A 24,863-nucleotide genomic window follows, 5' to 3' on the forward strand; every position below is an offset into this window, starting at 1 on the left:
GTTCCAGAAACAAAAATAGAAAACGCTGGCAAAACTCACAGGTCTGGCAGCATCTGTGAAGAGAGAAACAGTTTGTTTTGAGTCCAGTGTTATGTATTGGACTCAAAACGTTAACAGAGGTTGATTAAAATCAATAGCCAAGTGTGTGGAGTTGCAGGCACAGATCTGCATCTCATGTGGCACAACATATTGCGAACATTCAAGAATACTGTGAGCAAAATGGCAGCGAGTTTGCAAAGCCTCCCCTAAAAGGCACCTCAACAATGTTAATTGGCTCTCTCCACCACATAACGGGAAACCAATCTGTTTCCCAGTCTGCCTCTGCTTCAGGGAGCCACCCTGCCACGGCTCCCCATATTTTTCCCATTTTCCCACTCCCCCTCCCCGGCCAACTCCAAGCCTCTCATCACAGGGCTGGAAAAAATTCAACTCTTCATCTGACAAACGAGGAATATCGCATTTACTCGGGGTGTGTGTAGGAATGTTCTCAAGACTAGTTTAGCTCGTGGAGATGTCACCAATTTAAAAATTACACTTTTCAACAGCTGCAGGCTTTTTCCCAGGCTGCGCAAATGCCATGATTCAGAACACACAAAGTGCTGCTGTAAATCTGCCATAATCAAAGATTTCAACCAGAGTGGAGCTGCAGTAGTTGGCTGCGATAGGAAATGGAAGCAGTAAGTGTCCCATTTATCTCCAAACAGGAGGTGATGATTGAGTCAAAAAAAAGTAAGTTTTGTGTGCATACTAATCAGTAAAACAAAAGCACATATGTTAAATATTTATCAATAATGTAACAATGAGCAGGATTATCTGTTTGGGAGACTATGTTCTCCCCTCGGAGCTGAATTAGACCATAAGACCACAAGACATAGCAACAGAATTAGGCCACTTGGCTCATCGAGTCTGCTCCGCCATTCAATCATGGCTGGTATTTTTCTCATCCCCATTCTCCTGCCTTTTCCCCATAACCCCTGATCCCCTTATTAATCAAGAACCTATCTTTCTCTGTCTTAAAGACACTCAGTGAATTGGCCTCCACAGCCTTCTGCGGCAAAGCGTTCCACAGATTCACCACCCTCTGGCTGAAGAAATTCCTCCTCGTCTCTGTTTGCACCCGATTTGCGCCCACGTTGAGGACGTCTTTTAGCACTGGGGAGCTGAACTCAGAGATCGAGCCGCTATTTTGAAAGGGTGCCTCGATCTCGAAGTGAGCTTGTAGGTCGTCCCCCCCCCCACCCCCGCACCCATGGGCAATGTCACCCTCCCACACACATGGACACTACCCCACATCCCCCAAGTGAGGACACCCCACATAAGTCCCCGGGGGTCCCCTTTCTTCAGGCCCAACCAAGCCCCCTTACAGAACCCCCATCCATCACCCCTCCAACTTTCCAGAGACCCCTTCTTACCTGCCTTGCACACCCCCAACCTTCAAATCACCCCCCCACCCTGATTTCATGGGCATGGCCCCCTCGGCCCCTGACTCTTGGCGGTGCCCCTTTGCACTTGGGCGTCCTTGCACTGCCATCCTGCCACTCAGGCAGTGTTCCTGCCCGCTTGGTAGTGCCAGGATGGCAGTACCAAGGTGCCAGTTTGGCAGTGCCCCCAAGGTGCCAACATTCCAGGGGGAGGGTCAGGGAGCCACCCGGCACTAATCCTGACCGCATAGGGGTCTTTGATGGTCTGGGAGACCTCCCCTGGTGCTGTTCTGCCTGGTCCACATTTGTATGGACCATCACTGATCGGCATCCAGCTGGAGCCTCCCTGGGGAGGCCAGAGAATCGAGGGAGGCTGATGGATCCCGAGCAGGTAGGTCATAAACCTACTTACAACCTACTTCCACGAGTATCATTTGGTCCCACCCATTTCGCGTGGACTTTTGACTCCGCCGTCTTGCAGGACTCCGGTGAATTTCGCAAGGCCCAGAAGCTGTCGTGAGGCTTGCTTGAGGGCTCTCCCGGGATTCTCCAGCCATGTTGAACCGCACCCCATATCTATGCAGAGGCGGGTTTTGGGAGACAATGTCAGCAAGCTGAGGATTCCCTTGACTATCCAATGCCACCAGGTTACGTGGTCACCCTGAGTCATGCTGCTGCACCATCCCCAACATGTTTCCCCCATCAGCACGATCCCAGCCCTTTCGAGATGATGTAGTCCGCAGGGCATCCCTGTCTCCATCAGTGATTGTCAGCCAGCCTGTGATGTGGGGAGCCTCTATCATCATCACTTTCCCATAAGCAAGGGTACCAGTGGCTGCCGCAACCGGTGTCAGCGATAGCTTTGAGGCCATTGTGCTGTTCTCCCAGTGTGGTCTACTGTAGTCTCCTCACTGGCTGAGTCTGTGCTATCTCGACGGGCGGTTGGCAACTGGTTACATGGTGGAGATGTTCATACTGTGCAGTCATTCTTGTCCATGCTGAGAGCCTGGTGTGCGGGCAGCTCCTACAGATGGGCGTGAGCGAGGGATGCGTGCGTTTGCTGGGGCCTTAGCGGCAGTGTTATGAGGAGCCTGAATTTTATGCACTGGTTGTGACAGGGTGTTGGTCAAGTTTCTTGTCTGCGTGGGTGGGATGGATGGGATTTAGGCGCTGTGACAGGCAGGGCATGGAGACAACGTGTAATCCTCAAGGATGGGTTAGCTGATAGTGACACTGGTGAGGCTTTTACTCTGAGAGGGGCTATGTGCCAGGCACAGCGACAATGGTGCATGTGTCCTTTGTTTGGTGTGAGCTCTGTTAATCCCCTGCTTCCTCTGCTGTGGGGCTATGCTTCTAAGGAGTGCACTTAGGAGATCCAACCCCTGGTGGGCCGGTGATTGAGTATGGCCACGCTCATCACCTTGCTGATACTGCTGGGGTATGAGGGTTTCTAGATCGGTGGGCTGGGTGGGTTTCCACATGACCAGAAGCCCTGAGAGCATTTGCAGCATACTGTGAGCTGTCAGCAGCCAAGAACCTGTAAATTGAAGCTCGGGGCCGGGTTGAAATGAATTAATGCAGCAATGGCGGTCGGTGTCAGGGTACCCTGATTCTGAGGGGGACCTACCCGAGCCCACGCAATTGCCAGCAAGGCATTCCCCACTACTTCCTGATGTCCAGGCATACACCCCTCAACAAGGCCGAAAGTTTGAAGAGTTTGCTTATCTCCTTGCTCCCCCTCAATGGCCATGGCACTTGGGCCAATTCACGCCCTTGTGATTCCCAGCTGAGAGGGTGAGAGCATCACGGCGGGGGGGTGGAGGGGTGGCGATTCGTGCTTCCAGCGTGTTGTTAATCAGATCAAAATGCATGCAAATGGTGGTTTTGCATGATGCCCCCGGCGCGGGGTGTGTAGCTCGCTGCTGCCACCGGCAGGGGACCGGAGCATCGGAACAGGATTGATGCCTGGTGTCAAGGCTCCATTCGCCGTCAGATTGGGAAATCTACTGCTAGCATCAGGCACTGGAGAATCAAACGCCAAAGTGTTCGACTTTTCCCAGAACATGGGTGATTATATTCCGATGCTGGAGGCCAGTGATATGAGTATAATGGGTTATAGGAAAATAAGCCACCCTAATTTTATTTATTTTCTCAATATATGTTTAATGCAGGTTATGTGTTTGAAATGTTAGGCAATCTCTCTTAAATACTCATTTGCTCATTTGTTGACTAGACTCCAGCTTCCAGAAACTGGAAGTTAATTCTGACAGTTAATTCATTTTTCCTTGGACCTACCCAAAAGGTGTGCCCTTGCCCTCTAGAATTTACTCTAGTTCTGCTTAATATTTCAGCTATCTCTGAGGAGGTCCTTCTATTAGTTTTTTGGCTATGTGACCGTTCACCTTTTCCTTTACAGATCCTTATGATGGTGGATGCCTCAACCCCTTGTTCTGGTTACGGGCAAATAATCAACTACCTCCCCTAGTTAACACTGCTGACTTCTTTCGTCCATAAGGCTCTTTTAGGATCACTGTAGGTTTCTACCAGCTGAAAGCTAGAGCAAATGATCAGGCTGCCTTTGTTTCTCAAAACCAAACTGAAATGTCTGCTTTTGTTGGCAGGCATACACAGATAAAACAAACAAGACACCCTTCTAATCAAAGCTCCACCATGAATCACTACCTCTATTTCAGCATGTCACACACAGCCTGTTTTTAGGCTGTTAACTACATTTTAATTCCAAAGTTTTCTTTGATTCTATTTTTGAAGCACTTAATCTCCACCTTTTCTGCTATTGTTAAATGAGTTTTTGTTAATTGTTGTAAGGCACCCAGGAATGATTCCTCCCTCTCAAGAAATGTTTCAGCAATTGATAAAGCCGCTTCAACTTTTCAAGAAATCACAGTAACAGTCACCATGAGACCTTGTTTTGTTTAAACTTTAGCAAATCTCAGCATGCCCGTTTCAATCTGTGGATTTGACATCCTACAAAGAGACCCCAATTGTTATGGTCTTAATGGAGACTATTAACTTGAAAAAAAGAAATCCAAACTCACAGTTATTAATTGAAACAACTACACCACAAAGTTTCATGTTTCCAACAAAAACGTTTATTGTGCAATAAGTAAACAATACCAGTTCTAAGTGAACATTGCATTTCATAAAGTCTTATTCCTTAAAACCAAATATCATAATAGGCCACTTCCCATTCTGTTTTTAATTACACCTAAATATTCCCCTATATTTTCCAGGACATTGTGGCTTCTTTCACTTTTCCTTGGACAAAACCACAGTGTGCCAAAGCTCTCAAGAATTCATTTTGACACTCCCCAATCTCCCAGTCTGATACTTAAACTTCCAGAGTTCTCTCTCTCTCTTCAAGGATGCCACTGCTGATCTCTCCCACTAGTTTTAGCAGGCATATTTGACCATTTTAAAACATGCAGTGCAGAAGGAGGCCATTCGGCCCATCGAGTCAGCACCGACCCACTTAAGCCCTCACTTCCACCCTATGCCCGTAACCCAATAACATCTCCTAACCTTTTTGGTCACTAAGGGCAATTTATCATGGCCAATCCACCTAATCTGCACATCTTTGGACTGTGGGAGGAAACCGGTGCACCCAGAGGAAACCCACGCACACACGGGGAGAACGTGCAAACTCCGCACAGACAGTGACCCAGCGGGGAATCGAACCTGGGATCCTGGCACTGTGAAGCCACAGTGCTATCCACTTGTGCTATCGTGCTGCCCATTTTACTTCCTCATGATCTTTTCATTCTGAGCACAGGTCCCACTTAAAACTTTTCCATAGTGACTCCAATTCAGGGCCACCCCTGGCTCCTAATGATCTCCACGCTCTTTGCTCTTGCTGCTGGAAGAAAACAACTGCCTTCTCACATTCTTCCAACTAAACTCATTGGGGTAAACTTTTCAATCCCACCCGCAATAGGAATCGGCATCAGCGGGGTGGGCAATTGAAAGGTCCATTGACCTCAGACAGAAATTTCTAGTTCTGAGGCAGGGAGGATGAGTAAATCTCACCCATTGTTTTTTTGAGAAAACACGCAGTTAAAATTAACACCAAAGATACCGCCCTGAAACCTATCCCTATGGCAATGTGGCAACCCTGGGATGTCCCAAATAGAGATTGAAACATAAGTATTTGAATACCTTAAGACTTTGATACCTTAAGACTTTATGTTTGATCTGGGACCCACACAAACTATTTAAGTCCCATATGAAGAAAACAGTAAGCATCTTAGACTTAGGTAGGGGCCATCCGTTGTCCATTGTTTTCACACACTAACTCTGACCTTATTAACTGAACACAGATCAACCTTTGAATGGTTACTACTTTAAGTTTGTTTGCCAACCTCAGAAACTCAGTTCCCCCTCCCCACAATTTATTTTACGTTACTTTAACCCTCAACATAAAAGTTATATTCCAAAAACATACAAAATATGAAGTTAGACATTGTCAAAACGATCCTCATCCTCCTCAACCTGACATACCAATCTGCTCCAATCTTCTTCCCCACAGTCCAGCCCCCGAGGATTGGCCGCATGCTTGGCTCCCAGTTTACCTCCTAATCTAACCCAAGATCACCAGCAGTGGCGTCTCTTCCTGAAACCTCAAGTCATTAAATTCTGACTGTCAAGAATCTAACCTTGGTCCCCTCTTTCTTATCAAGATATTGTTCTTTGTTTGTAGCATTTGCAGACATGGGCCAGCTTCTCCATGTACTCTGATTGAAGAGATTAACCAAGCTCTGAGCTTAACTAATTTTTATTGATCCTGGAGGGATGGATCCCAGTCGTACCAATTGCTGTCGCACTGGACCTGAAGTCACCTTTGCACTATTTCTCCTAACCACGTTGCCACATTAGTTGGGCCAACAACTGACTGTCTTTTCGGTGTTTGTACTTTATGTACTGAACCTTGACAATAAGACACAGAAGGAAATAAAATTGAAACCGCTAGCTTCATAAACAAGCTTATAATAAATTCAGTCAAATTTCTGAAGAGTAAGGGCAGCACGGTGGCTCAGTGGTTAGCATTGCTGCCTCACGGCGCCGAGGTCCCAGGTTCGATCCCAGCCTTGGGATCGAAACCCTGTCCGTGTGGAGTTTGCACATTCTCCCCGTGTTTGTGTGGGCTTCGCCCCCACAACCCAAAGATGTGCAGGGTAGGTGGATTGGCCACGCTAAATTGCCCCTTAATTGGAAAAAATGAATTGGGTACTCTAAATTTTTTTTTTTAATTCTGAAAAGTAAGTAGAAAAAGGGTTAAGTTAAGACATCGCCTAAAATACTTGTCTCAAGTCTGGAGAATGTTAAAATCTGGACAGCTAGATTTGTTTTTGACACATTTTGAATTACCGTTCCTGGAGTTTGACAGAAATAGATTCAACTTCTTTCAAGAACACTGGGCTGTCCTGCTGGAGTTTAAACAACAATTGCTCAGAGGTAAACAGCAGGCAGACACAAAAGAATGTTGGAGCAGCCGTAATTTTTGTACTCTGTGGTCAGTTCCCTCTCTCTGGAGTACACACTGTGTCAGATATTGAGGGATTGCAGACAGCCGAACAAGTCAACAAAGTGGAGGTCAATGTAAATACCAGGTAGATAAGCAGCACCTAAATCCTGGATAGAATCATGATTTACCAGGAGGGCTGGAGTGATTCTTTCTTTGTGTGCCAAAATGAAAGGTTGCTGCAATTTGGGTGATCAAAAATAAAAACTCCAGTAGCTCTTCAAATCTTGTGTGAACACTCAAAACTAAAATGTGGTCTGCAACGCAATTTCCAATGTTCCATTTACAACTAAATGTATTCTTTTGATAGTTAAAGTACAATTTATGCAAGTACACTTGAAGCAAGCCTTGTCAAGCGACATAGAGTAGAGTGTTAGCTAGGGTATTTAGGTCGCAACTAGTCTAGGCATGTTGAGCTAAAGCTCTCGTGGCAAATTTAGTGAAGCGATGCATGGATTTATCCTAATCTTAATCCATGCCTGATGAAACTTTCCAATGAGATATTCTGAACCATGACCTGTCCAAGTCTGAGATTAGGTAAATGTGTAACTGTGTAAATGAGATCTGTTTTTAACAGCGATGTGATTAATAAAATTTGATGAATCACTGGAAAAATAATTTTATAATTGTGGAGCTCTGTAAAATGATTAATCTGTTGCTTTTTTTAATGATAAATAAACATTTTTTTCAGAGTATTTTAGTGTATTTGCAATTTGCTGCCTGTAAACATTTTTAAAATACATTTATTTTACTGCTTTTTGTTTCCTGAATGGGGTGGTCTGTGAAAATTCTTTAATGTAATTGGCTGCTGAATTGACCTGATGACATCACTGCTGTTCCAGGCTGTTAATGTCCACTAAGAACACTGCAATCAGTGGCACTACAGTAATCGGGGTGGAATCCTTGCCAGAGAGATCACTCGATCTCCCAGTGAAAGTTACTTGGGCAAATGACTTTGCTACACCACTGACTACAAAGTCCAACCAATTAGCATAGGTCTTAACCACTCTGCTAAAGCCACATAGCCAGTTGGGCCAGACTAGTCTAGTCCACATCCTGATCCAGTCTGAAGTCAATTCACAAGATTCTAGAGCTGCTCAACGTTGCACACCGCAGCCACATGTAGTGTGCTCAGCGGGACACCTCCAAATTTGTAGCTACTGGGGATATGCTTCAGACCACAAGGGACAGAGACTAGGTTGATGTACAAGGATGATTCTTGTTAACTATTATACACATATTACAGCTCAGTTGGCTGGACAGCTAGTTTGTGATACAGAGGAAGGCCAACAACACGTTGAATTCCCATATCAAAGAACAAGGAACAATACAGCACAGGTACAGGCCCTATGGCCCTCCAAGCCTATACCGGTCATGATACCAACCTTGGCCAAAACCCTCAGCACTTCCTTGTGCCTATCCCTCTCTAACCATCCTATCCATGTATTTGTTAAAATGCCTTTTGAACGCCGTTAATGAATCTGCTTCCACAATCTCCCCTGGCAACGCGTTCCAGACAATCACCACCCTCTGAGTAAAAGCCCTGCCTCGCACATCTCATCTAAACTTTACCCCACAGACCTTAAACCTATGCCCTCTGGTGACAGACCCCGCCACCCTGGGAAAGAGTGCCTTCCCATCCACTCTATCCGTGCCCCTCATAAACTTGTAGACCTTTATCAGGCCATCCCTCAACCTCCGTCATTTGAATCAAAACAGTCTCAGTCTATTCAGCCTCTCCTCTTAGCTAACACCCTCCAGACCAGGAAACACCCTGGTAAACCTCCTCTGCACCCTCTCCAAAGCCTCCACATCCTTCTGGTAGTGTGGTGACCAGAATTGTGCGCAATATTCCAAGTGTAGCCTAACCAAAGTTCTATACAACTGCAGCATGACATGCCAGGTTTTATACTCGATGCCCCGTCCAATGATGGCAAGCATTCCGTATGATTTCTTGACTACCTTGTCCACTTGTGTTGCCAATTTCAAAGATCTGTGGACCTGCATGACCAGATCTCTCTGACTTTCTATATTCCGAAGAGTTTTGCCATTTACGGTATATTTCCCCTCTATGTTAGATCTACCAAAATGCATTACCTCACAATTGTCTGGATTAAACTCCATTTGCCATTTCTCTGCCCAAGTCTCCAGACTATCTATGTTCTGCTGTATCCTCCGACAATCCTCAACACTATCTGCCAGTCCGCTAACCTTGGTGTCATCCGCAAACTTACTAATCACACCAGCTACATTTTCCTCCAAATCGTTTATGTATATTATAAACAACAGAGGTCCCAGCACTGATCCCTGTGGAACACCACTAGTCACAACCTTCCATTCAGAAAAACACCCTCCCACTGCTACCCTTTGCCTTCTGTGACAGAGCCAGTTCTGTATCCATCTTACCACCTCACCTCTGATCCCATGTGACTTCACCTTTTGTACCAGTCTGCCATGAGGCACCTTGTCAAAGGCTATACTGAAGTCCATGTATAAACAACATCCACTACCCTCCCCTCAACAATCATCTTTGCCACCTTCTCAAATAACCCGATCAAGTTAGTGAGGCACGACTTCCCCTTCACAAAACCATGCTGTCTATCACTAATGAGTCCATTTGTTTTCAAATAGGTATAAATCCTGTCCCTGAGAATTGTCTCCAATAAAATATCTACTACGACATGAGGCTCACTATAGCTTCCAGGATTATCCCTGCTACCTTTCTTCGACAGTGGTACTACATTAGCTATTCTTCAGTCCTCTGGGATCTCACCTGTAGCCGACTGAGGTTATTCATGAACCATCTCAACCTTGCCCCTCGGCTGAGGTCTGGTGATCCTCAGGTTAAATCACCACCAGTCAGCTCTCCCCCTCAAAGGGGAAAGCAGCCTATGGTCATGTGGGACTAGGGTGACTCTACTTACTTCACTCTTGTAACTTTATACACATATATAATTGGGTTGGTCGAGTTATTTTCTCTCTCAATTTGACATTTGAGTTAATATTTGTCGTTAAGGCTGGTCTGAAGGAAGGACAATGGATGGTGAAATTAAGGATGATGGTAATGTGGATTGTGAGATTGGACAGTTCTTCCTCCTGCTGTAAATCTTACTATGTATGTAGTAGTCATAATGGAAAAGTGATGGAGCATGGAGCAGGTTTTTGCATGCTCACATAACTGGATTTATTCTTTGGGCAGGATCTTACCATCTTCAACAAGTTTCAGACGTCGGAACTGGCTGCCCACCTGTGTGATACATACATAGATACATAGAAGATAGGAGCAGGAGGAGGCCTTTTGGACCTTCGAGCCTGCTCTGCCATTCATCACGATCATGGCTGATCATCCAACTCAACAGGCTAATCCTGCTTTCTCCCCGTAGCCTTTGATCCCATTCTACCCAAGTGCTATATCCAGCCGCCTCTTGAATATATTCAACGTTTTAGCATCAGCTACTTCCTGTGATAATGAATTCCATAGGCTCACCACTCTTTGTGTGGTGAAGAAGTGTCTCCTTATCTCTGTCCGAAATGGTTTAACCTGAATCCTCAGGCTGTGACCCCTGGTTCTGGACACACCTATCATTGGTAACATCTTCCCTGCATCTATCCTGGCTAGTCCTGTTAGAATTTTATAAGTCTCTATGAGATTCCCCCTCATTCTTCTGAACTCCAGCGAGAACAATCCCAACCTAGTCAATCTCTCCTCGTATGACAGTCCCGCCATCCCTGGAATCAGTCTGGTAAACCTTCGCTGCACTCCCTCAAGAGCAACAACATCCTTCCTCAGAGAAAGAGACCAAAACTGCACACAATACTCCAAGTGTGACCTCACCAAGGCACTGTACAATTGTAACAACACATCCCTGCTTCTATACTCGAAACCTCTTGCAATGAAGAGCAACATACCATTAGCCTTCTTTACCGCCTGCTGCACCTGCATGCTTACCTTCAGCGAATGGTGCACAAGGACACCCAGGTCCCGCTGCACACTTCCCTCTCCCAATTTACAACCATTCAGGTAATAATCTGCCTTCCTGTTTTTGCTTCCAAAATGAATAACCTCACACTTATCCAAATTATACTGCATCTGCCATTGGTTTGCCCACTTGCCCAACCTGTCCAGATCTTGCTGTAGGATCCCTGCATCCTCGTCATAATTCACCCTCCCACCTAATTTGGTATCATCTGCAAACTTTGAGATGTTACATTTTGTTTCCTCATCCAAATCATTAATATATATTGTGAATAGCTGAGGTCCCAGCACCGATCCCTGTGGTACCCCACTGGTTACTGCCTGCCAATTTGAAAAGGACCCATTAATCCCTACTCTTTGTTTCCTCTCTGCCAACCAGTTTTCTATCCACAAACCGGAGGTGGACATTTGAGAGGCCACTTCCATCAAATCAAATTAAAGATGGTGTGTGGGACAGACACTCTATTGAGCAAATAGTCGGGGTGGGGAGGGGGGGCGGGGTTGGGGGCTGCAAATTTGTACTGCCAGCAACCCTACCAGGAGAGGAAAACACATCTGTGGCAGACAGGAGAATGTGAAGGTTGCTCAGTCTAGTAATTGGCTACCTGCTGTTGCAGGTAGTAAGTAGCATTCTCAAAATATCCTCCATTGCCCTCAACTGAAGCTGGCTCAGTGTGACTGGTAACGTTCTGTCTATTGTTTCTTTCAGTCTAAAGGGCTGATTTTAACCATGATCACGTGGTGGAAAGCAGTAATGGTGACCAGGAAAATATCAGATTGTGATTTATTGTCCGTCAGGGAAGAATTATGCTACCCTCACCCAATCTGGCCTACAATTTACTTCAGACCAGCAACAATGTAGTTCGATCTTAACTGTCCTTTGAATTGGCCAAGCGAGCCACTCAGTTGTATCATACTGCAATGAAGAAGCCTAATAAGATAAAATCAGATGGAACACCTGGCATCCACCGAGGCACTGGCGGCACAATGTAATGGATAAGAAACAGAGACCCGTTTCGGGTGCTTTTAGCCGTGTATTTCCCCACTGAGAATGACATCACTATTAAACAGGACTTTGCTTCTTTTCCGGGCCTTGGTGAGGAATGCCCCGCTGAGGTCCCACTGAGGCTAATTTCCTGCACTAACGAGCTCAGCTTGCCACTGCAGACAGAGATCGGGGCGCCATTTGAAAATGGTGCCCCGATCTCTGAAACCCCCACTGTGGCCTCTGGACCCCTTCCAACTTACCGATTTGGGGGTCCTCGAGCCCCCTACACCCACCTCAGATGGGCAGGGCACTCCTGGACCCAATCTGGGCATGGCTAAGGTGCCACATGGGCCTGGCAGTGCCACCTGGGCACCCTGGCAACACCTGGGTGGCACACCAGGGTGGCATTAGGGGTGCCAGGGGTCCACGGTCACCTTGGAGACCTCCCCACAAGTGCCAGCATGCCTGGTCCATATTTATGGAAACCAATGCTAAACAACGGCCACTCAGGGTCTCCAAGGCGCAGCCGTTAAATCCCATGCCTTGGGTAACTCCAACGCAGACATGTTCAAGTGATCCTAACTGCTCAATGGGCAGGATCCAGGTCACGACATTTCGCGAGATGTTGTTTGATCTCACGAGGCCAGTAGATCTCACAAGGCCAGTAAATCTCACGGGAGGCCTCTCCCGAGATTTACCGGCATCATTGCATCCCGAGTCTGGCGCGCCGAGGCTGATAGATCACACACTGGATCCGACAAGGGCACATACAGCCCTGTCGACTCTGCAAACTCCTCCTCACTAACATCTGGGTACTTTGACAATATTGGGCGAGCTGTCCAACACTAGTTAAACAGCCTGCTATAGCCATACAACCAGAATCATGCATTTCAACCAATGTCCTAGTTTCCTTTGTCATGGTCCCTGCGTGTACCCTGCCCCACCAGCAAGACAGTTCCAGAGGTGGCAGCACGGTGGTATAAAATTGGGCGGGAGTGGCCCTGGGAATCCTCAATGTTAAGTCCAATCTGAAGAAGTCTTATGGTATTAGGTCAAACATGGGCAAGGAAACATCCTGCTGATTACCACCCACAACCAGCCCTCAGCTGATGAATTGGCTCACCTCCATGTTGAATATCGTTTGGAAGAAGCACTGATGGTAGCAAGGCAGCCTTTATTCAAATCAGGATACTTGACCTTTCACCATCTCAAAGAAGTGTCATTCAATCTGACCTCTGTTTTACCGCTAAGTTTCTCCAGGAAACCCATGCAGGAGGTCCTAATTTCAAATCATAATTAAATCTAAGGCAGCAAGCATCAATTAAATGACATCTCCGCCACTCCAGCACAGATTAATCGGGTTCCTCAATATCTGCCGTGTTTAAAATGGAAAGAATCATGTGCCTGGCAGCTTGTGGTCAGGTTTGATGACTTAGTCCACTTTTTGACCATCGCCCAGCCATTATATAGGAGGGTGAAGCAGGGTGGGGTTAGTACCAACCCCAACAATCCTAGACTTGAAGTTGCCAATTTGGATTAATTACTGGCTGATGGGCACAGGTATTTACAACCAATGTGATGAATCAAACATTATTTCCTGGTTTCAGCTATTTTTTTTTCCCCTGCCAGGTCACTATATCCACACTATGCAAGGGGACCAGCTAATGTTCATTCATACTGGCTGAAGATGGATCTTTAAAAAAAAATAAAGATAGCCTATATCAATAGACAACAAGAGAATACCTTTTCTTGTTCATAGTTGGGAATATTTGAGTTTTGACTGATTTTGGATGTCTTTCTCTTCCAGTACAACATTGAACACAGTTAACCTTTATCTTTCCTTGCATTTGCTTGATATTTAAAGTTTGGGTGGCTATCAGTTGAATGTCTCCCCAATTTGCACAGAGTTGATCGCTCTCTTCCAGTGGAGATGAAATGTCGTTTGAATTGTGTTTGCAGTAAATGTAACAAATGCACCATCTTTGCTTCATTTTCTAAAAGTTTATTTAGAAATCTTGATTAAAAACAATACCACAGAAATTAAAATAGTGTGTTGTTATACCCTGTATCCTTAAATCATGAGGCCTGATGTTATATTCTGAAAAAATGACATATTTCTCACTCCCATTTTAGCAGAGTGTGAACACATTTAGTTGAAATTGGTCACTGCCTGAGCTCAAACAGCAGATAAAGAATTTTCTGGCAAATGCACGATTATCGCAAGGTTTAATTTCAGGCCATAGATATTTCGCAGTGGTAGTCTTGCACCTTCTTCCGAAGGTGGTGTGTTCAAACCAGAGACGTGGGCAGATAATAATTATTTTCCTACCTTCTTCCTTTGGTGCTGTTATAACCTTGCATGGAACTCGTCGGGCTGGGGATGATTGTTCCCCAGTGCTGATTGGGTTGTGAGTTAACCAGCATTCGTATAACAGGTCAGCTGCAGTAACAGCTGACAGAAAGGAGTGAGGACCCTGAGATGTGTAACCAGGTCCTGTGTAAATACAGTTGTTATGCTGAATAAATGGGCGCAATTCTCTGGTAAAATTCCTCAGTGTGGTAGGGAGCAGGCATTGCCGCGAGCTTCGGGACATTCGGCCCAGCGAGGCTGGCAACGCAATTCAACGTTAATTCGTCCACTTGACAAGGCCTCATGGGCTTCTCACCCCAAATGAAGGCTCGGCAGCTGATTCGCCGGGACTGCGGCCGCCAGCTCCCCCTCGCTAACAAGGTTGAGCAGCGCTTAAGCTGCACCTGCCCAGCCAACCCAAGCCAGCTCGCAATAACGGTGTCGAGGAGACCAGCCCCAAGTTTCAGGGATGTTGGCCTGGGGATGATCCTAGATGCGGTGGAGGCCAGAAAGGATGTCCTATTCCCCCAAGTGTCTTGGAGAGTCAGCCACAAGGTAGTCAGTGCTGCCTGGGAATGAGGTGGCAACAGCTGTCAGCTCGGGGAGTGTGACCAGGAGGACTGGCCTTTAGTGCTGTAAAAAGGTCGACGACCTGCACTGGCAGCACGAGTGAGTAGACAGCATCACCACTCCCCCCCACCCCCAACCCCTCCCCATCCCCAAGGGAGCATCCACCCCCCCAACTCCTCATGAGAACCTCTACCCCCTCCCCCTTCAACCACTCCAATCCCTCCTTAGAAACCCCCCACCCCCACCACTGTGAGCCATATTTGTGGCTAACGATGCCCTCTCTGTATCTCCTCAGGAAAAGCTCTCCCACAATCATCAGGAGAGGGCCCAGACTGGCGAAGGGGTTCCAGACTTAAGAATCCTCACCTCCTTCGAGGAGTGGGCCCTGGAGGTGACTGGGGTGGTCGAGGACAGACCGGTCACCCATGTGGAGGCTGGCGGATGCTGCATAGGTGAGGAACCACTGGGCTCCACCCGGAGGACCTTCAAACGTGAATTGTTATTGCCTTACTGACTGACCCATTCCTCCCACTGACCGGATGTCCTCCTGGTGACGGCGCCGGCCCATTTTGGGCCGAAAATAAACTATCAGTGGGAAGAGTCCTGGTGAATCAAGCAGGAAAATCCTGGTCAAAAATTACTCCTGAGTGATCTACATTCAGGTCATATTGACCACCTGAGAGGTAAATGTACGATTTAATTGAAAAGTGTTTTGGTAAATATTCTCAATAAGGTGTTGGATTTAGCTTGTGATTTTGTCAATCAGAATTCTCAGCCTCGGAACTTAAACAAGTTGTACTCAATTTCTCTCATCTCTCACCATTATTAAAGTCTAATCAACAGCTTCGTCTTAGTGAATTTCCTCTGTACCCTATCTATGGCATTAACATAATTTCTAGTTGAGCATCTAATTCCCTTTATAAAATACATAGGGTGGGATTCTTTGTCCCCTCATCTCCCATAACGGGTTTTGTGGTGGCAGAGGCGGCCTGCCCTTGGCTGGCTGCAGGACCTTCTGGTTCCACCACTGTCAAAGGGGTTTCCTGTTGTTTGCACCCCCCGCCGCCCAGGAATGCACAGTAGGGAGTTGCCATCGGCGGGACCAGAAGATCCCACCGTCAGGAATGTCTGGAAAATCCCGCCACATGGTTTCTGCTTCAACAACGTGACGTGGTGAGAACATCACATTCTAACATCCACTTGTGCAAAGAGTTATTTTTCTAACCTTTATTTAATTCTTATACTTATCTTAAAATTGTGTACTTTCTTTGTCATCAATTTTTACCTCAGCATAATGCTATCATAATCTGGAAAAATCCGTCAGATTATTCCTTAATCTTCTTATTTCTGACATCGAAACAAACCTGTTGGACTTTAACCTGGTGTTGTAAGACTTCTTACTGTGCTCACCCCAGTCCAACGCCGGCATCTCCACATCAGTCTTATTTCTGGGGGAAGAAAAAACACGAACTTCACAAGTTTCTCTTGATAACTATGATAGAGCACTTTGTAAACATGCCAGGGACAACTCCATGTTCACACTGGGAATTTTTCCCAGTTTGCTGCCTGACACAGAGTTAGGGAACATTTTTTGTTTCTTTTCTTTGTCCTTTTTAAACTTCATTCTCAATTTTTGTTCCTTTGTATCGTGCACTAGTTCCAAATAATATTAGTGATCCCTTAATATTTCTCAGGCCAATCCAAAGGAATTTTGGTCATTTCTTTTTTTAAAAATATATTTTATTAAAGTTTTTCGATCAAACAAAAACAAAAATTTCCCATTTTACAACTTTGTAATAATATATACATTGATCGTTTTTTAAATAAATAATATACTAACTAATGGCAACTGCCAACAACAAAATAAAAAACAACAGAAATAGTAACTAAAATAGTAACTTCGTAAAATCTAATATAAATAACTAATATATAAACACACACATAAAACCCCTGAGGACCCAAATGAGTCCTCCCCCCCCCACCCCCCCTCCCCCCTGGGTTGCTGCTGCTACCTTTCCTATTTTCCCTTATCGCTCTGCGAGATAGTCGAGGAACGGTTGCCACCGCCTGGTGAACCCTTGAGCCGAACCTCTTAGTGTGTACTTTATCCGCTCCAATTTTATGAACCCTGCCATGTCGTTTATCCAGGCCTCCACGCCCGGCGGTTTAGCTTCTTTCCACATAAGTAGAATCCTTCGCCGGGCTACTAGGGACGCAAAGGCCAAAACATCAGCCTCTCTCGCCTCCTGCACTCCCGGCTCATCTGCAACCCCAAATATAGCCAACCCCCAGCCTGGTTTGACCCGGACCCCCACCACCTTTGAAATCACTTTTGCCACACCCACCCAGAACCCATGCAATACCGGACATGACCAAAACATGTGGGTGTGGTTCGCCGGGCTTCCCACGCATCTCCCGCACCTATCCTCCACTCCAAAAAATCTACTCAGCCTTGCTCCAGTCATATGCGCCCTTTGTAGAACCTTGAATTGTATCAGGCTGAGCCTAGCACACGAGGACGAAGAGTTTACCCTACTTAGGGCATCTGCCCACAGCCCCTCCTTAATCTCTTCCCCCAGCTCCTCCTCCCATTTTCCCTTCAGCTCCTCTACCATTGTCTCCCCCTCGTCTCTCATTTCCCTGTATATATCTGACACCCTACCATCACCCACCCATGCCCCCGAAATCACTCTGTCCTGGATCTCTTGCGCCGGGAGCTGCGGAAATTCCTTCACCTGTTGCCTCACAAATGCTCTCCACTCTATCAAATGCTTTCTCTGCATCCATCGCCACCACTATCTCCGCCTCCTCCTCCGGTGGGGGCATCATCATCACCCCCAACAGCCTCCGTATGTTAGCATTCAATTGACTCCCTTTAACAAACCCCATTTGATCATCATGCACCACCCCAGGGACACAGTCCTCTATCCTCGTCGCCATCACCTTGGCCAAAAGCTTGGCATCTACGTTCAAGAGGGAAATAGGCCTGTATGACCTGCACTGCAGCAGGTCTTTGTCTCTTTTCAGGATCAGCGATATCGTCGCCTCCGACATCGTCGGGGGTAGTGTCCCCCTTTCCCTAGCCTCATTAAAAGTTCTCGTCAGAAGTGGGGTCAGCAGGTCCACGTATTTCCTATAGAACTCCACCGGGAACCCATCCGGTCCCGGGGCCTTCCCTGCCTGCATGTTCCCAATTCCTTTTACCACCACCTCCACCTCAATCTGCGCTCCCAGTCCTGTCATCTCCTGTTCCTCAACCTTCGGGAACTCCAGCTGGTCTAGGAAACACATCATTCCCTCTTTCCCTTCCGGGGGTTGAGCCTTATATAGCCTCTCGTAAAATACCTTAAACACCCCGTTCACCCTCTCCGCTCCCCGTTCCATCTTTCCCTCCTCGTCTCTAACCCCTCCGACCTGTCTCGCCGCCCCCCTCTTCCTAAGTTGCTGGGCCAGCAGCCGGCTCGCCTTCTCTCCATATTCATACTGCACTCCCTGTACCTTCCTCCATTGTGCCTCCGCCTTACCCGTGGTCAACAAGTCAAAGTCCGTGTGCAATCTCCGTCTTTCCCTGTATAGCCCTTCATCTGGAGCCTCCGCATACTGCCTATCTACCCTCAAAATCTCCCTCAACAATCTCTCCCTTTCTTTACCCTCTTGTTTCCCCTTATGGGCCCTTATAGAGATCAGCTCCCCTCTAACCACCGCCTTCAGCGCCTCCCAGACCACTCTCACCTGGACCTCTCCGTCATCATGAATCTCTAGGTACCTTTCAATACATCCCCTCACCCTTACACATACCCCCTCATCCGCCAACAGTCCCATATCTAATCTCCAGAGTGGGCGCTGTTCCTTTTCCTCTCCTACTTCCAGATCTACCCAATGTGGGGCATGATCTGAAATGGCTATAGCCGAATACTCCGTCCTGCCACCTTCGGGATCAGCGCCCTTCCCAGGACAAAGAAGTCTATCCGGGAGTACACTTTGTGGACATGGGAGAAGAAAGAAAACTCTTTACTACTTGGCCTAGTAAATCTCCAGGGATCCACTCCTCCCATCTGCTCCATAAAGCCCTTAAGCACCTTGGCCGCTGCCGGCCTCCTCCCGGTCCTAGATCTGGACCGGTCCAGCCCTGGGTCCAGCACCGTGTTGAAGTCCCCCCCCATTACCAACTTTCCCATCTCCAGGTCCGGGATGCACCCCAACATACGCTTCATAAAGTCCGCGTCATCCCAGTTCGGGGCATATACATTCACCAGCACCACCGCCTCACCTTGCAATCTGCCACTCACCATCACGTATCTACCCCCACTGTCCGCCACTATGGTCTTCGCCTCAAACAATACCCGTTTCCCCACCAGTATTGCCACCCCTCTATTTTTCGCATCCAAGCCCGAGTGGAATACCTGTCCCACCCATCCTTTTCTTAATCTGACCTGATCCGCCAGTTTCAGGTGCGTCTCCTGAAGCATGACCACGTCTGCCTTTAGCTTCTTTAGGTGCGCAAGTACCCTTGCCCTCTTAATCGGCCCATTCAACCCTCTGATGTTCCACGTGATCAACCGGGTTGGGGGGCTCTTTACCCCCCCCCCCCCCCCTCTCGTCGACTAGCCATCCCCTTTTTCAGACCAGCTCCTCACCCGGTTCCCACGCACCCACTTATCCCCCCGACAGCGCCCTCCCGTCCCGACCATCCCATCCCGTAACAGCTCCCCCTTCCCCTTAGCAGCAGTAACCCAGTTAGCCCCCCCCCCCCCCCCGCTAGATCCCTCTCTAGCTTAGTTGCTCCCCACATATTGCTTCCGGAAGTCAGCAAACTCTGGCTGACCTCGGCTTCCCCCGTTTATCCTTAGCCTCCCATCATGTGAGGCCCCCTCCTTCCTGCGCCTCCTTTTCCCGCCACAATTTCCATAGCGTGGGAACAAAGCCCGCGCTTCCCTCTCGGCCCCGCCCCTGATGGCGCAGCTCCCTCTCTCCTTCCCCCTCCCCTTCCCCACCGGCGCCCACATTTCTTCGTGTGTGTCCCCCTTCGAGGGGAAAGAAAATTTGCCCCCATCTGATTCACAGTCCCTTGCCACCACCTCACTACTTCATTTCAACCACTCTTTCTCAATCTAGTCCAACTTCTCCTCTTCAATAAATGTCCACGCCTCTTCTGCCGTCTCGAAGTAGTGGTGTTTACCCTGGTGTGTAACCCACAGTCTTGCCGGCTGCCACATTCTGAACTTCACTTTCCTCTTGTGGAGCACCGCCTTGGCCCAATTGAAACTCGCCCTACTTCTCGCCACCTCCGCACTCCAATCCTGATATACACGGATCACCGCGTTCTCCCACCTGCTGCTCCGTGTCTTTTTCGCCCATCTCAGGACCATCTCCCTGTCCTTGTAGCGGTGGAACCTCACCACTATTGCTCGAGGTATTTCTCCTGCCTTTGGTCTTCTCACGAGGACTCGATACGCTCCCTCCACTTCCAGGGGGCCCGTCGGGGCCTCAGCTCCCATTAAGGTATGGAGCATCGTGCTCACATACGCCCCAACGTCCGCTCCCTCTGCCCCTTCGGGAAGACCCAAGATTCTTAAGTTCTTCCTCCTCGAGCTATTTTGCAGGGCTTCCAGTCTCTCCATACACCTCTTATGCATTGCCTCGTGCGTCTCCGTCTTCACCACCAAGCCCTGTATCTCGTCCTCATTTTCAGCAGTTTTTACCTTCACTCCACGGAGCTCCATCTCTTGGGTCTTCTGCGCCTCCTTTAACCCCTCAATCGCCTGCAGCATTGGCGCCAACACCTCCTTCTTGAGCTCCTCCACACATCGCCGGAGGAACTCTTGCTGTTCCAGGCCCCATACCAACTGGCCACCCTCCTCCGCCATCTTGCTTCTCACTTCCCTTCTTTGCCGCTGCTCCAGAGGATCCTCCACAATCTGGTAGCTATTATCTCTTCTGTCCATTCACATCCGGGGGGACTCCCTTCTATGTCCCCTCTCAATGGGTTTAGCCTTCGAAAATTGCCGTTGGGGCTCCCGATAAGAGCCCAAAAGTCCGTTAAAACGGGAGGTGCCGAAACGTGCGACTTAGCTGGTCATCGCCGCACCCGGAAGAATTTTGGTCATTTCTTAATATACACTGGTCCCACAATTCTGCACTATATTCTGTACATACCGATATTAATGTTTTCATTTGGGTTCTCCACCTTTCACTTTTTGATGCTTTTGCCTTTTTCCATTTTGATTTCCTGTGTAATACAAACTTGTCCTGGTTATTTTTTTTCCAGCATTTCTACCTCCATTTATTTTGCCATCCAAGCTGCCTGCACTCTGGCTTTTCCCTTCTTTCTGCTTTCTTCACAATTCTATGTTAACTTCCATGCAAAGGTATTGGCTCCAGCTCTGCTCAGGTGCAGCCATCTCACTGGTATAGCTCACTTCAGTGTCAGATCGTTCCCCATTGTCCCAGAAATCTGAATGATATCCCCCTACATCATTGTCCTGAGCTTCCACCTCCCTCGTCTGACTGTCGTTGGTAACAATCCTCAGAATGTCGTGGTCCAGTTTTTAATCTGTCACTTAATAACTTTTGCAGGAGCTGAATGCAGTTCCTTCTCAAATTGTGATTCTGACATCTGACTTTAGGCTGATCTCCCCTCCTTCTGCAACACCTTCGGCACCTGCACTGCAAATCCCTTTCTCTCGTTAGGAACTCCTGTCTGCAGGTACAGAACTGACTGCTCAATACTGAATCTCTCACGCTGCCACTTTCCTACACATACCTACACTCACTCCCTCGGGCAGTCACTTTTCCAAAGATACCGTGGCCTCGCTTATACTCGTCCCAGGTTGTCACCTTGGAACAAGTACTCAAATGTTGAAAGCTCATTTGTCAAGGCCTCAAAGGACACCTGCATTTCCTTCCTACTCCTCTGATAGATAGTCACCCACCTACAACCTTTATTCTCTATCTCTCTCTCTCTCTCTCTCTGCCAGTAGGATAATCAACCCTTGGAGGCCCCTTTGACTCCATTGTGTGATCGTGTCTCCTGCTGTTCTTTAAATTCAGTAACTTAGAACTCAAGTAAATGCAGCTGGAGATATTTCCGGAATGTGTGTTTAACCTGGAAGCTCTAACAATCCAGGAATTCCCTCATTCAGCAAGATTTACACAGCATGGGTCAGAACTGCCCTGACAAATAAAACTTTTGAACATTATCTAACGGCTACAAATCATTAGAAATGAAACTTAGAACACATGGTGTAGAAGTCTAACTATTCACAATGCAAATAGGCCTCATTGCCCATCACACAGAATTGTAATGGAGTAAATCGCACAAGTGTCAGGTAAAACTTAAATTTAAAGCATCGATACTTAAAACAAACTCTCAATACAGCACAGTTATACCCCTCTCCCCCTTACTTTATATGAATTGTACCAAACTAATCAAATATTGGTATAAGACATATCGTAAGTGTTACCAAGTGCTGTCATTTTACAAGTGTTAAGCAATGGCTTAATGTTTCTGGCAAACACCAATCCTTTTACAAAGCAAAGCCACACAAAATTAAACATAAATGTTCATGTTACTGTCCATCCATCTCCAATCTTTGGTATCTCTCTGTTACTCGCTTTCAATGTTTAATCTATTTTTGAACCTTAATTTTTGCTTTATTTTTTATTTCCTTGTGTTTCCATCTGATGCTCAGATTCATTTTTTTGGGTATTCCCAGTGGGATCCCCCTTTGCTCCTGTTTTTTGAAGGAAGGCAAGGAAGATCATTGAGAAGATAACAGGCAGGTTAGGCTACAACAAAAGCAGATTTTGGCCACCTGCTGATACTCTTTCACCCACGTTTACAAGCAAAGACTTGCTATTACCTTGCGGAGCGGCACACATATGATCAGGGTCAGCAGACGCACAGATGCCGTGCGCTGTTTTCTGTTGCAAGGACACCTACAGTTAACATGCACTATCTGGCTGCAGTTGTCAGAGGGCAGTAATAGTCCTCAATTCCTTTTCTGTTACCCTCTTCCAGCTATACCCCAATTCTGTTTCTAAGGGAAAGGTACCCTGATATGGTGAGCAGGTCCACCTACTCAATCACCTCAAACTGTATTATCTGCACTTCAACAATCATTGAACACGGGATTACAGCATCATGTCAGTCCATCACTGGGTCATTGTCACAGCCAGAGAATTTTACAGCACAAAAAGAAGCCCTTTGCCCAACCGTATCTATTCTAATCCTATTTTCCAGCATCTGGTGTGTAGCCTCGTATGCTGTGCCATTTCAAGTGCTCATCTAAATGCTTCTTAAATGTTGTGAGGGTTCCCGCCACAACCACTCCTTCACATGGTCTGTGGGTTTCTGCATTACAATGTGAACTTTACATGCTGGCATCACTGAAACATCTGCAGTGACTGTACTGGATAAAGCTCCTCTGACCAGTCCACAAGTGAATGCCAGGAACTTTAGTTCCTACTCCAAGTATTGCTTCTCATTGGAGACCGGATGAGGAGCCAGAAGGGCGGCACGGTGGCACAGTGGTTAGCGCTGCTGCCTCACAGCACCAGGGATTCGGGTTCAATTCTGAGTTTGGGCAACTGTGTGGAGGTTACACATATCCTCCCCATGTCTGCATGGGTTTCCTCCGGGTGCTCTGGTTTCCTCACACAGTTCAAAGATGTGCAGCTTAGGTGGATTGGCCATGCTAAATTACCCCTTAGTCTCTAAGGATGCTCAGGTAGGTTGAGGGGTTATGGAGATCGGGGCAGTGGATGTGGAAAGAATGCTCTTTTGAGGGTTGGTGCAGACTTGATGGACTGAATGGCCTCCTTCTACACTGTAGAGATTCCATGTGAACTGAATTTCTATGTGAGAAGCGAGTGTCCTGGAGCACCTAGGTTCCTTGGTGGTTGGCAACTTATCAAGCTGTTTCTGGAAGTGGTTGGTCCAGAATTCTTCACAGATAAACCTCATAATGTCCAGTTCATCTCTGACAGATGATGTCCCCTTGGTGAATCTCTCTATCAAATCACGTCCTGCCTGGAAATCCATCCCATCCAACGTGGAAATGCATTTCCCATCTTCCTGCGTATCTCTGGCCTCGGGTTGTTTGTAAACTTGGACTACAATTTCCAGGTCAGGCAGCTTGAGCAGAATCGCGTCTCCCATAAGGCGAAGCCGAGGCTTTAGGACCAGTCCTGGGGATTGGGCTTCAGGGTCACTTATCTGTTTCCTTCCATTTTAATTTATCATGCCAGTCATTGGGTTTTGTCAGGCATTTTTGTTACCCAAACAACTTGTGCTACGGCTAAAATATACATAAAATATTATGACCCTTTCTAAAGGCAATCAATATTTTTCATCCCTTTAATGCATCATATATCTTTAAGTGGGCACTTTCATGTGATTTCCTGACCTTCTCTGCTGAGTGTTCAAAACCAGACACAATGTGGGTCAAGAGCTCACCCAAATTGTAGAAGTGCGGCTGGCTGTACAAAAGAAGCCAGGATCAGCCCATTAACGGTCAGCTGGTTGTTCCCGATGCACCGTTCAACTGCAGACGTGACTGGAAAACGTACCCTATGGTCGCTATGATGGACACCAGACTGAACGATAGATTTGCCACTGTGGAGTTATGTATTTTGAGTCTGTACAATTTTTTTTTTACAGCAAATATGACGTAACACATTTGCAACTGTGTGTTCACTGATAGTAAATGCAACATGAAAATAGAAAACTAGGACGAAAGCGCATTTACGTATTGCTCTAAATTGACACTGTAAATAATTTTTACATTGCACTTTTGTAATCTTTGGAGTATTTACTTTGAGCCAACTATTATCACTACTGCCTGTGCTTTAAATTAGTACAACATCATCAATGCGCTGGCACCTTGAAGGTCAACCGAGCATTTCCTATCCGCAATTGACTTCAAACGATGCATTTTTCTCTATTCAAATAAGCTGTGATTGGATTAACTATAAATACCTATTAAAAGAACATGTCAGATCCCAGCCTTTCCCCCATCTCT

At 46.9% G+C, this 24,863-nt stretch overlaps 1 pseudogene; it reads right to left on the bottom strand.

Annotated features, from left to right (window-relative positions):
• Window positions 1-23,128: 23,128 nt before the first annotated feature.
• Window positions 23,129-24,001, bottom strand: LOC140429168 (trafficking protein particle complex subunit 6B pseudogene; annotated as a pseudogene).
• Between the last annotated feature and the right edge of the window lie 862 nt (window positions 24,002-24,863).

Source organism: Scyliorhinus torazame, chromosome 1 (genome assembly GCF_047496885.1).
Source record: "Scyliorhinus torazame isolate Kashiwa2021f chromosome 1, sScyTor2.1, whole genome shotgun sequence".
Taxonomy (NCBI): Eukaryota; Metazoa; Chordata; class Chondrichthyes; order Carcharhiniformes; family Scyliorhinidae; genus Scyliorhinus; species Scyliorhinus torazame.